This window comes from Protopterus annectens, chromosome 4.part1 (genome assembly GCF_019279795.1).
Source record: "Protopterus annectens isolate FY-2018-M chromosome 4.part1, PAN1.0, whole genome shotgun sequence".
In the NCBI taxonomy this organism is placed as follows: domain Eukaryota; kingdom Metazoa; phylum Chordata; order Ceratodontiformes; family Protopteridae; genus Protopterus; species Protopterus annectens.
Window position 1 is genome coordinate 338,560,671 of NC_056734.1, and position 13,963 is coordinate 338,574,633.

Sequence of the window (13,963 nt, forward strand, 5' to 3'; positions counted from 1 at the left end):
TATGGCATGACATGTTGTGATTCACTATCCTCAGCCTCACTTGCCTCACATTGCCTACAAATGCTTCGTTACATCTCTGACAGAGCATTTCCACACATAGGTACCAGGACGCAGTAGCCATGTTGTCTCCAGTTTGCTATTCATCTTCATGGCATACTAACATCTAACTAAACCTACATTTTGTATGTATATTATCCATATGTCTTGTGTTGAAGCACAGCGCGTTCTTGTGGCACTGCGCTACGCTTCCACACCAGGGCTCGGGGGAGGACAACTACTGGTTCATAGATATCCAATGGACAAAGCCGCCACTGGCCTTGGACTTGGACATTGGCATGCTTCTTCAACTGTATTCATACTGTATTTGCAGCTGTCATTGCTCCGTTTAGTAACGTGCAAAACATTAGTCGCATAACATCCGGGTACATTTCTGCACATAACTCTGCTCTTGCACGGACAGCTTACTGTTTCATGTATTGCATAGTTATGTAGGGTTACCACCTGTCCCACTTTGCGAGGGACAGTCCCTCTTTGGGCAGTTGTGTCCTGCAAAATATTAAATAAACTAAACACAAGTAAACTAAGAAAAAACTCTCTCAGGCACTAAAGCGGTAACTTGCAGTTGTCACTTTAAAAGTAAACACCAAAATGGTAAAATTCACGAACACTTTAATGATCCACACAGTCAGGTTAAAGCGCTTTTCGTCTACTGCATCAGTAGACTTCTTCAGAACTCAGTTAATTGGAATAAACAAGTAGTTTAAATAGCCAAATGTTGATCATTATCAGCTACAATCAAGTAAGCTGCAATCAATTATACTGAACAATTAAAATCATACTACAAAAAGTGTACTACAAAAAAGTACCTTAACTTAATAAGGTTAATCACGAACCCCTCAAAAATCTTAGGGTATATATAAAAATTCAAAATACTCTAACAAGTATGTAACCCTAAACTCACATATAAATAATTTACATAAAATAAAATGAAATAATTTAAAATTGTAATGCTACTAATCATGAAGTTTCCAGGTCTTAATGACCTGTGCTCTATTAGCTGTGTGTTGAAACTGAAAAGTTTAAGAAGGTAAAAAACTTCATGATTAGTAGCATTACAGTTTTAAATTTTAAATTATTTGATACTGATTCAGTAGACGAAAAGCGCTTTAACCTGACTGTGTGGATCATTAAAGTGTTCGTGAATTTTTCCTGCAAAATATTGTGAGAAAATGGCAAATGTCCTGAGATTTTAGGACAAAAGTATTTTCTATATTGTATGTAATAGTTGCATAAAACAGTTATTCTGTATCTGAAACACCTACATGTTATACGAAACAGAATAAGGAACAAACATGCTACAAGAATAAACTTTTATTCAGACAAACAACTGAAGTTCTGTCCTTTGTACTGGCCGTGGGTATGTTTTGCCCTGCAAAATCTGATGTTTGTAGCACAAATGTCCCATTTTGGCCATTTTGAAAGGTGGCAACCCTATAATTACATCATTTGCATAGCTTACACATACAAATGGGGTATGTTGCAAATCCCAACATTGTCCGTGCAATGTTCGTGTTACGGGCGGTCTTGCACACCCCTGCGGGTGTTTGCTGAATAGCCTGGCAGTCATCTTTCCTTGCTGTACTCTCACTCAATCCATAAACGCTGAAGGCGTCGTGTATCATGGCCTAGGCGTTGCTGTGTGCTATGTCTATTTGTGGTGTATGCATGGCTGTGGGTATGTCCCACTGTCATCATTGGTAAAGGTGACACCCTATAGATACTTCCTGTAGACTGCTGTGTCATTTGACATGTCAGCACATACCTGCGGATGAACTTCCTACTGCAGTGCTTTTCATACCTTCTGTGTTATCTTGCGGTCGATAATGCTGTTTCCTCAGACGTGTATCTGTTTCTGATTATACCTATCAACCTCCTAGTGCAAAACATCTGTACAAAGCCTAACATGATGGGGGGACAGATAGGGGCAGATTCTACATATTGCTCTTACAAACGTAGATAGTTGGCAGTATTATAAGTTTTGCATTAGTATGCCCTTTCTGAGGGATTTGGGGTCTTAAACACATATGTTTATCATTATTTAATGACGTCAGTTCTCAGGTATTTGGCAGACAGGTACACATACCTCTCAACCTCCGTCAGCAGGAAATCTGGACAAAGCTATAACTAAAAGTGGGGCAAAAGCCCAAAAGTAGGGCCAATTTTTAAATATTGCTCTTACAAACTTAAAAAGTTGATAGAATAACAGGTTTTGCATTAGCGTGAATTTTCTGAAGGGTATGAAGTCTAAAACTCAAATGTCTCTCATTATTTTCTAACTTCAGTCTTTAATGATTTGCACTATTTGCCAGAAAACCACAATTTTATGAAAAATGTACCAAATATATGAGGCAAAAATCTGGACATTCTGCAAAAATCTGTACAGTTGAGAGGTATGCAGGCACAGATTGTGAGAGGAACACACCACACAAATGAGGCATACATCTGCACATTAGTACAGTTACGCCAATACACACAATACATGGCACCATCACAGGGCAGTTACCATTACATTCCTATTGCTGAACACACCCACCCACTGGGTTATATTCCTCACACAGGCCAACAGGTGCCTATCCATACTACTTATTCCATCATGTACCTTATGTGTAGGCCGGTATTTGCGCTTTCCATCAGTGGCAGAGCTCACGTACGAGTATGGTGGACTGGACACTGTATTGGTGACACTGCATGACACCCTGAGGGACACATGTCGTTTGAATCTATTAACCTTCCACATTGACTTTCACAGGCCATACATTGTAATTCACATTTGTGGACAAACATGCTTATGAGTTGTACATGTTTTGTCATTTGTCCTGACGTCTTTCTTCTCACCTGTCCACCTAGTATCACTAGTTCTGTACATTTCATTAGGACGGGTTACCTTCATACCTCTCACCTGTACACATTATGGGTATACGCCTTGGGGTTTGACCTATGAATCTGTTACATTTGTCATGATAATGTGTCTTTCTGATGGATTGCTGGCAAGCCATGACGGACTGTGCGGTTAGGTAATCATGACTGACATTTCTATTTCATGATTACTAACTCTCATAACATTCGTATTCCTGACTACGCAATTATTCTATCAACGGTCTGACTTTGTCTGAGGTATATTTAATATAGTCCCTATTTGTCTGCTGTGAACTATGCCTTAGTCCAGCTGTCTTATTCTGACATTCTGGCAGGTATGGTTACCATCTTGATCGTATGCGTGTCCATCCATGATAATCGCCTACATGACACTGATATAGGTCCCTACATCTTCCCCAAATGGTTTACAAAATATCCAGTGGGTGGGTTGCACCTTTTTGGTGAATATAGGCATGTGCTATACCCACATAGGTATATTGATCACTCCCATGGGGCGTACCTAATAGATCTGTGCCAACCAGCACCTTGGCCCAATTCTGCATACCCATGATTCCCATACCTGACACACCTCCACAGTGCCCATTAGACATGTTTAATGTGAGCGATAATAAAGTGTGAGGACACTTCCGAGCACTCCCCACTCTGAGGATATCAGCTTGTACGTCATACATTCAATCGACCCATGTGTTATTACCCTTGCACCCGCTACTGTTGCATGTACAGCTATATCGTAGTTGCAGGTGTGACTTCTTTTGCATCAATGATGGTTCGCACTTCATACGGATCAATTTTTTGGGGTCCTGCAAAGGACACCTATATTCATGTTTAACGTGTAGAATTTGCAGGCCCTGTCACACTGGTACTTTCCGGGAAATGGTTTGGAAACCATCGGTGTATTCTCCTTTAATGCATGTCTGTCTGTCTATCCATATTAGGTCACTATTTATGTACATGTGTTATATGTACAGGGACATATGTTTGTTGTGTATATATCTATTCATGTATCATTTGTGTATAGATATATATATATCTGTACATATATACATATGTCTGTACATTCCTCATCTCGTAATTTGCTTTGGATTATGTCTGTGGATATATGTGTATATATATCTCCATATCATACCTTTCAACTGTACAGATTTCCGCTGCATGTACAGCTGTTTGCCTCTTATCTTTGCTCTGTTTTTCATAACCTTGTGTCTATCTGGCAAGTTAGTGGCATATCATTAAAGACTGACGTTGGTAAATAATGACAAACATTTCAGGTTACGACTTCATACCCTTCAGAGAATCCATGTTAGTGACACACCTGTTATTCTATCCACTTTCTCTGTTTGTTAGGTAATATCTGGGGATTATCCCTATTTGTGGTCTGTTTTTCATAACCTTGTGTCTATCTGGCAAGTTAGTGGCATATCATTATTTATTTATTTTATTTTTATTTTATTTTACATTTGTTGACCGGGCTAGTCTAGCTGGATATATGTCCATTTTCAGTAGAGGCCCGGGGAGAAAAGCTCCACACAGTTTCAACAATGTTAACATAAACAACATAATAGAAAAAAAACATATTTATACATTTTATACATTTACTAACAGGGAGTCTGTCACTTATGAGTACATAATAAGTAATGAATAATTTTAATAGGCTTAGAATAGTTAATAAGACGGTACATTTATGTGTTGCTAAAAAAAAAAGTATTAGTTACAGGAAAGAAGTTAGTAAAAGTGTTGATATAGATAAAAGAGGAAGATAATGAAAATATATGGAGGGGTTGTTAGGTAAAGTGTGTAGTAATGATATGAGTCAGTTTAAAAGATGTAGTAGTAGTATGGAGTGTGAGGAGAGGAAGCATGGTAGTATCTAGAAAAAAAAAATAGAAATAAAGAAATATGGATAAGATAAGTTCGTGAAAGAGTAGGTTCAGAGATGAGAAATTTTAGATGAGTAAGTCAACAGTAGATAGGTTGGTCAGTCTGGTTTAGAACAGGGACACATCCAGTGTGTTTTAGGTGGAGTTTAAGCCTATTTTAAATAGAGTAATTGAGGGAATTGTGGTCAGTTCAGATGGAAGTTGATTCCATGTTTTACCAATGGAAACAGAAAATAGAGAGTCTCCTGCTCTATTGTTTGATTTGTTGATGTGTATAAGAGATTTTTGTGATGATCTTAGGGATTTAAGGTTTACATAGGGGTGAATAAGATTTGTTAGGATGGGTGTTCTTTCAGGTTGATACAGAATTTTGTGGATGATGGTAAGTTGATTATATTTCAGATGCTGCTGAAGTTCAAGCCATCCAAGGAGCTTAAGATTAATACAGTGATGAGTTCTGTAAGGGCTGCCTGTGGCAAATCTGGCTATGTTATTAAATGAGTTTTCAAGTTTTTAAGGTTATTTTTGACAGATTGGTAAATATGGGTGAAGCATAAAGAAGGGTGGACATAAGGTGAGTGTGGGCAATGGTAATTCTAGTTGCAGGAGTAAGGAAAGATTTGATCCTAAAGAGAGAGCCTATTTTTTATTTGTAGTTTTCAGAATGTTGTTGATATGGGCCTCAAAGTTTAGGTTATTATCTATGGTGATACCTAGCAGTTTGGTAGTTTGATCTTGGGTTATTAGTGTACCGTCACGAGATGATAGAGAGAAGTCTATAGGTGGAGATTTACTGGTAGGTGTGAAAAGGAGAAGTTTGGTTTTGGGGTTTAGTAAGAGGCAGCTTTGTAAACCATAGTTCTACAGAGTTAAATGTGTCTTGAGATAGGGAGTGAAGATGAGATACAGATGGTGCAGTGCATATTAGTGTAGAGTCATCTGCGTATTGGATGCATGTGGCTTGTGGAATTACTTGGTGTAGATCATTAATGAATATGGAGAACAGAAGAGGGCCCAGTATGGAGCCTTGAGGAACTCAATGTTAACTGGTAGTTGAGTAGAGAGAGTGTTTTCCATAGCACTGCTTGATGTCTGTTATTTAAGTAGGAATGGAACCATTTAATGGCGAGTGTGTCTAGTGATAGAGATTTAAGAATGTTAATGAGAATAGTGTGATTTACCATGTCGAAAGCTTTGGATAGGTCTATGAAAAGAGCAGAGGAGAGCATGTTAAGGTTCCGGTTGTTATTTATGGTGTCAATAAAGGAGAGGAGGGCAGTAGTAGTGCTATGGGAGGGTCAGAAGCCATGTTGGGTGTTGGAAAGTAAGTTGTTATGGAGAAGGTGGTCTAGCAATTGCCTATGTATACATCTTTCCATGATCTTAGATAGAGGATAGTAGGGCTATGGGACGATAGTTAGAGAATTCAGTGGAGTCTCCTCCTTTGTGAAGGGGAATAATGTGAGAGACTTTCCAAAGTTTAGGGATATATCCTTCGGTGATGGTTCTATTAATGAGGATGGAGATGGGGTATGCAATAGATTTGGCTGCTATCTGTAGGTATTCAGATGGTAGTTGGTCAGCAGAAGGAGTACATGGTTTCAGTTTTTGGAGAAGGGTGAGAATAAATGATGTGGGGACAGGTTGGAAGAGAAAAGCTGGAGGTGTGTTATAGTTAGAGATGGATGTTATGTCGTGGGGAGAGAGTTGACAAGCAAGATCTTGAATTGCTTTGACAAAGAAAGTATTGAAGGTGTTTGCAGTTTGTTCGATTGTCTTTGTCAGTGCCTTGAGGGTTAGGTGTGAGTGATTGACTTGGGTGTAATAGTTGATTAATACTTGACCAGAATTTTGGGGTTTATTGTGGTGGGAATGTTGATATTGTAAATAGTAGTTTTTTGTCAGTCACTATGGCTTTTTTGTCTCATTTCTCAGTTGTTTAAAGTTTTGGATGTCAGTATGGTTTTAGTTGCGTGATTTATTCCAGCATTTATTTCTGAGATGGATTTTTGTTTGGTTTCCTAGTAAGCCATGGAGCAGCTTTAGTTCTAATTCTAATAGAGCTGGTAGGAGCATGACGGTTGAGTATGTCAAGAAAATTATTATTGAAGTAATCAACAGCTTCATCAAGGGAAAGGTGTTTTAGTGGGGACCAATTACATGTTTTCAGTTCAGTAAGGAGTAATTCTGAGTTAAAGTTTTTCTTGGTTCTAATGTCCCTATATATGGGTTGAAAGGGTGGGTTGGTCTTTAGTCGGATGATGTAGGTTAGGAGTGGTCGCTATGTCGTCAGGGAGGGTTCCGTTTCATAATTCTGTGGTTGACTATTAATAAGTATCCAATCTAAGGTGCTTTCTTTGGTATGTTTATTCAGTCTAGTAGGGAGGTAATAGTTTGGGTGAATCCGTGGAGATTAATATGGTTTGTGGGGCATTTATTATTGCAAGAGTTCCAGTCTATATTAAAATCACCTAGGATTATGGTTTGAGGGAGGTTTAGAGATAACCAGGAAAGTATGTTTTCTATGGTAGTGATGTTGTTTCCTGGGGGAACATAGATAGTAATAATATAGATAGATTTAGCTGGGTTTAGTTGAAATTTGGTAATAAGTATTTCAGCATTAGGGTCTTGGGAGGTTTAAGTTTAAAGTTGGTTATTTCAAGACCAGATTTGAATAGTACTACTCCACCACCTTTCTTTTAACACGGTCTAGGCGTATGATGTTATAACCAGGTGGTAAAATTTCATTATCTTTTGTTGCTGGTTTTAGCCAGGTTTCTGTTAGACATATGATATCAAATGAGTAGAGTTCCAATAGAGCATGGAGTTGTGTTATTTTATTGTTAATGCTTCGTATGTTAAGGTGAGCTATTAAGAATGAGTTTGGAGATTTTATGAGTGGGTGAGAGTTAGAAGGGTTTGGGTTGTTGAGTAGTATGGTATTTGTGGTGTTTGGGCCTGGATTTGGGTGAATGTCTCCGTCTTTTAAAGATTGGAGTATTGTTTGATATAATTTCTTTGTGAGTTTGCAAATAAGTGGTGGATATCTTTTGAGGTTACGGGAGTTGTATCTAATGTGGACTGTTCTATGGTATTTAGGTGATAGATGCTTGGGTATGGAAGTGATGTTGAAGTGGTCAGTGTGAGAAGTGTGTTGAATAGAGGTAGTACATTTAGTAGGATTTAATAAGTTTGTGTTTATAGGGTGCTCATAGGAGGTTAATGAGTAGATGAGTGTAAGAGGAGGTAGAAGTATGAGTAAGAATAACATTTGTAAGTAGATTAAGGTGTACTGTTTATTTAAAGTCATGGTATTGAAAAAAGAAAAAGTAAAAGACAAGAATGAAGATTAAGTTATAGTTTTTATTTTTAGTTGTTTTAAGGAAAAGTGTGAGAGTAGTGTGATGGAAGTGGGACTATGAGTGGTGGAAATTAGGGAGGGGGTGTGGTCTGTGAGGTATAAGGTTAGGACCCCTGGGGGTGGGTTGCAAGGGGTGGGGGGGGGGGGGTGGGAGAGGAGTGAGAGGGGGAATGGGAGCGGGTTAGAACAAGTAAAGAAGATCTCCTGAGTCAATCAGAAAAGCTACCGATTGTGCAGGAGTTCTGGGTAGTTCCAGGTGAGTGTAAAGTAGTTGTAGTAGTATAGTATAAAGTAGCACCGAAATAGTAGAGAGGGAAAAGGGAATAGAGTACAATGAGGGGGGAGTAATGAAAAGGAGGATGAAGAGTGGATAAGATAGACACTAAAGAGGGATAGTATATTAATGGAGAGGAAGGAGAAAAGGAAATGCAAGGTAGTGGAGCCACCTGGTGGACAACAGCGTGAGTATCAGGGAGCTTGGCTAGGTAGAAAGAGAGAAAAAGAGGTGAGTCAATTGGAAGAACCACGGGGATAAAGGTTATGGAAGAGAAAAAAGGATAAGATGGTGAGAGTTGGAACTGGCTGCTGGGAACCTGGCTCAGGAGGGCAGCTTTATCATACACTCTTGGTGTTAAGTAACACAGAACGTTGTATCCAAAGTTATATCAAGGGGTCAAACGTACTTTCTCTATTTCTTCAGCAAGGTGGGATGTATGGCACAGGACAAGTAGTCTGGGTGCAGATTGAGATGGAAGTCTTAAAAGACAGGCAAGTTGGTTCCCAAAATCCTAGGTCAGTGAGGAGGTTAAGAGTCATTAAAGACTGACGTTGGTAAATAATGACAAACATTTCAGGTTACGACTTCATACCCTTCAGAGAATCCATGCTAGTGACACACGTTATTCTATCCACTTTTTATGTTTGTTAGGGCAATATCTGGGGATTGTCCCTATTTGTACCAGTTGTTATCATGGCTTTGTCCGGTTTCGTACTTTACGGGTTTAACAGGTATGAGCCATGTACATGGAACGTGGGGAAAACACCATTCATTTTCTATTCTGTGAGTGGATTACACACGTGCAGGTGCACTTGCATATCCTTATTGTGGGTTACATATGTTTCATAGATAATTGTGCTTCCATGAACTTTCATAATTCTGACCGTAACAGTTACATATCTGTATTCCAGTTTACAGACTACTGCGAAACACACGTTCACCTTTACATATTTAAATGTGTGTACTGCACGAATGCTTTAATTACACTTTCATGTTATATGTGCAGTGGTCGTAGGTCAACCGGGACTGCATTCATGTTAGTCGGATACCGGAACCACTATTCTGTTGGTGTTCTCCCTCATTGATATGCATACCCATAGTACTTAGCTACATCAACATACGTCTCACCACTTCACCTACGACACAGGCATCCATTCTCCAGCTGGGAAAAAGGCGGTACTACATATTACACATTCCCTATTGCCTACTGCTGTGGACTCCGGCTGCATTGTTAATCACTCCAAGGGTATGCAGAACACCAAGGCATATAGTCCAGCCACGTACAGGTCTTTGATTGTCAGGGTGTTCATGTAGTGATCTGGGTTTAGGCTGGTCCACCTGGTGAATGGAACTTCCCTGGCTGAGGTCAAATGTCAGACGAAGCATATGGACAGGGCCTATCTCCCTATATTGAAGTTTTACCTGTGTTTATAGACACAGGTGTTTGGGCACCTGTCAGCAGCTAATTCTGTTGGCATTACATATTATGGGTGGGTTTGTTACAGTCCATACTCCCCGGTGAGGGGTGTTCCCATTCACATTTGACTATTACCTGTATACAGTCATACGGGGATTGTTATTTTTGGACATGAAGTGACTACAGGTATGCGGTTCTACATTGCACAAGTGTGAAGGGCTGTTCCTGTAAATATGTATGGACCATACCTCTTAGAGCACCGAACCTGTGCAAAACCTACACGATGGGGGGACAATTAGGGACACATTTTAACAATTGCTCTTACAAGCTTACAACGTTGATAGAATGCTAGGTCTTGCATTAGCATGACTTTTCTGCAGGTTGTGGAGTCTTATACTCAGGATATTTCTCATTATTTACTGATGTCAATCCTCAGCTATTTACCACACTGGTGCAGATTGTCGGAGGCACACACCAACACTATGGGGCGAACCTGTGGTCATTCTTAGGGTTGCCACCTTTTCGACTGCCCAAAGTGGGACATGTTCTGTAGAGATGTCAGATTTTCCAGGACAAAACATACCTACAGCCGTGCATAGTACTGAACTTTAACCTTTTTTGTACATATAATAGCTTATTCTAGTAACATTTGAATTGCTTATGCTACTTCACATAACATATTGAGGACTCATATATAAAATAATCATTTTATGCGACTATTAAAGTAAATTAGGAAATAAACTCTTAGGACATTTGCTATGTCTTGATTTTTTTCACAGGACACAACTGCCTACAGAGGGATTGTTACTCGCAAAGTGGGAAAGGTGATGACCCTAGTCATTCTGCGAATATCTGGACAGTTGAGTGGTATTATCACGGGCCTCTGTAATACGCTGTTGTGTTCTGGCACATCAGTAGCTCAGCATTAAAGACTGCAGTCGGAATGTGCTGACAGACAGTTGGGTTTCAGACTTCATACTCCAGACATTAATGCCAATGTGCACACTGTTATTCTATCAAATTCTATGTTTCTAAGAGATATGTTTACAGATTGTCCCTGAGTTTGGACCTTTGGCTCACTTATATTCATGGCTCTGTCCAGATATCTTGCTCACACAGGTTGACAGGTATGGTCAGTCACGACTGCACACAGTGTCCCTCACACTTGATCAGGGTTGACCTGTTTACGTGGTGTCTTCCTTGCCCTCATGCCATTTTCCACTTTGCAAATGTGTGCATTATATTCTCCCTCCTATTCATGTCTGGACACATGCGTCACGGGAAGGTATTTTATCCTGGGTGGTAGGTTATGCATGCCCACTTAGGGCTGGACAGTGTCATGGACCTCCACTGCACGTTCTGACTTGTGTCCAGATATCTACTGGATTGGACATCATGTTGTCATACCCATTCTACTATTTACACAAGTTGGTCATCCCATGAGGGATATCCCAAAAACTGGTCAAGACGAAAACAAGTTAGATACCGAAGATTTTTGTGGCTTCACAAAAAAGTGCAGGGGGTTTTACCTGCAGGGGATACATGGTTTGCAATCCTGACACTGCCTAGGGTGACAATACCTACTACATATGCATAGGGGTCACTGTGTGTAGCAGTTTCTGCAACAAACCAGTGGACCAAGTATGGCTGGATTTGGTGGATGTTCTGGTATGGTGGCAGGTTGTGTGTTGTGGAGGGTATGCTGGGTAGGCTGCTATGCATTCAGGTGTGTTGCGTCTTTTATGGCCAGTTCCATCAGGACCCATCTGTGGGTATGTGATGGTGCTGTATGTATACATTTGTCTCGCATATTTCCATATTCATATGTTTGTGGGATTGTGTTCTACACTATGGCCTGTCTGCTTGTCTTGCAGCTGTTTCTACATGAGGTTGTGTTTCTTTCCACTTCACCCGCTGCCCCCTCATACACCTCCGGTTCACCTTTTCTGCATATGACACAAGTATCACCTTTGAGGAATTTACCATTAAACACACACCCCTCACATGTGAATTACTCACACCCCATAGAGCACTACTTTGGTTGTTGGCCCAAGACACAGCCAGAGTTACACATTGACTAACCTACATGTATAGGGTACCTTTATGTATCTAAAATACCTGACTGTTATGAGAAACAGACTAAGCAACTAAAATGCTACAGGAATACGCTTTTCTGTAGGCAAAATAGTTATGTTCTGTCCTTTGTACTGGCCGTGGGTATGTGTCGGCCTGTACAGTCTGATGTCTGTACCAAACATGTCCCACTTTGGCCATTTGTAAGGGTACTGTGACAGTTGCGGTGAACACAGCATATTTTACAGGCCGACACATACCCACGGTCAGTTTGGCAGATAGAACTTACAATTCTTGCCTATATCTAAGTTTATTCTTGTAGCATTTTGGTATCTTATTCTGTTTGTTATGACATTTCTGTATTATACGTCCAGTGAAATATGTTTAATGCAACTATTGCATGATGTCCATGGAGGAATTATGTCCTATATTCTCTGGACATTTGCCAGTTTTACATGTTTGTGTCAGGACACATCTGCCCACAAAGGGACTGTCGCTCGCAAAGTGGAACAGGTGGTAATCTTGGTCGACGGTACGGATCATACTGTTTCTTTTGGCCTACATGTGTCCATGTTGTTATGGCTCGTTTATATGCTCCTTCTGTTTCGTTTACATGCGTATGTTATGTCCTATCACATTTGGTATGTGAAATATGGACATACCTTTTGTATGTGACTATTACATGGCTTGTGGGATATGGTTCAGACATACGGTCACTACCTATATCAACATTTCTCCTCGTGTATTTTGTTATGAACACATCTGCACAGCTATGTTCCCTCCCTCAAATTATGGGTCGGCTGGTGACCCTCTCCGCTGGACTGGACGTACCTACTGGCGGCACGCTTACATCTGATACATTTCACTTCCACATAGTATAGCTATCTACACTACGTTGGACTACAGGCACATGGTTTTCCTGTCATTTGTTCATGGGTAGGGACCCGTTATTCCCTACTGTGCATTTGTGTTTGAGTCTTTATTTTCTGTTCGCAGGGACTCTGCTTTGCATACGTTTCAGTCTCCACGGACACTGATAGGTACGATTACTATTGCTGGTGGAATATAATATTCAGCAGTTTAGGTTGCTCCTCGGAAGCCGACATTGACACGCCTCCCTGCCGCAACTTCGATACGCCCCTTGCACTCGCGCACATTTTCTATGCATGTGGCTGTGGCGGCTGCGCGTCTTCATTAATATGCATATGGCGGGACTACTCCGCACGGCCGGCGCAAGCCTTACTTCATGAATCCGGGGGCCAGAGTCACTGTCTGTAAAACACAACTTATTACTGCTTCAGAACCTAAATATTTGGATATCTTAGGATTAGAGCCCTGAACACCATCACTCAGGCTGACTGCCTTAGTTTCTTGAGCCACATAAGCTGCTTGACAGAAAGTGCATCATTCATCACACAATCAACTGCATAAATATATGCATTGCTATTCCTCAGTTACTTAACACATACAATCTAAGATCAAATTCGATATTACTGTCCTGAGACGGTGTGACATACTGTGTCAAATGATCATATAGCATAGATGAGTTACTGTTATGGCAGTTACAAGGGGACTCTGCTGTTTTGAGGGCCATGGGAACAAACCCCATGTTCTCCTAGGGTACACACTAGTCTGACTATCATTTAACGTCACTAACATCTCCCTTGAATGATGTACCAGTAATCTGCTCCATTAAAACTGCATGAATATTCCATGCATGAGGCCTACTGATTACAAATGGACCCATGATAATGGAATGGGTGTTTGTAGTCCAATGTGGATGTAATTTCTGTCCAAATAGCCCACTATAGTTACTTGCATTATGTACTGGGTCCATAGCTACAATGACATTTCATAATAATCCACTAGAATACTGTGTAGGTTACAGACTTACCTTGAAAATACAGCAATTGACACAACTGTAGTTCAGGGCTGACTCTGTCTGATGCAAGCAGTACATAGTCAATACATAGATACCACAGGATGTGTGAGTTGGCTTGCATCAGTCTTTATATGTGTAT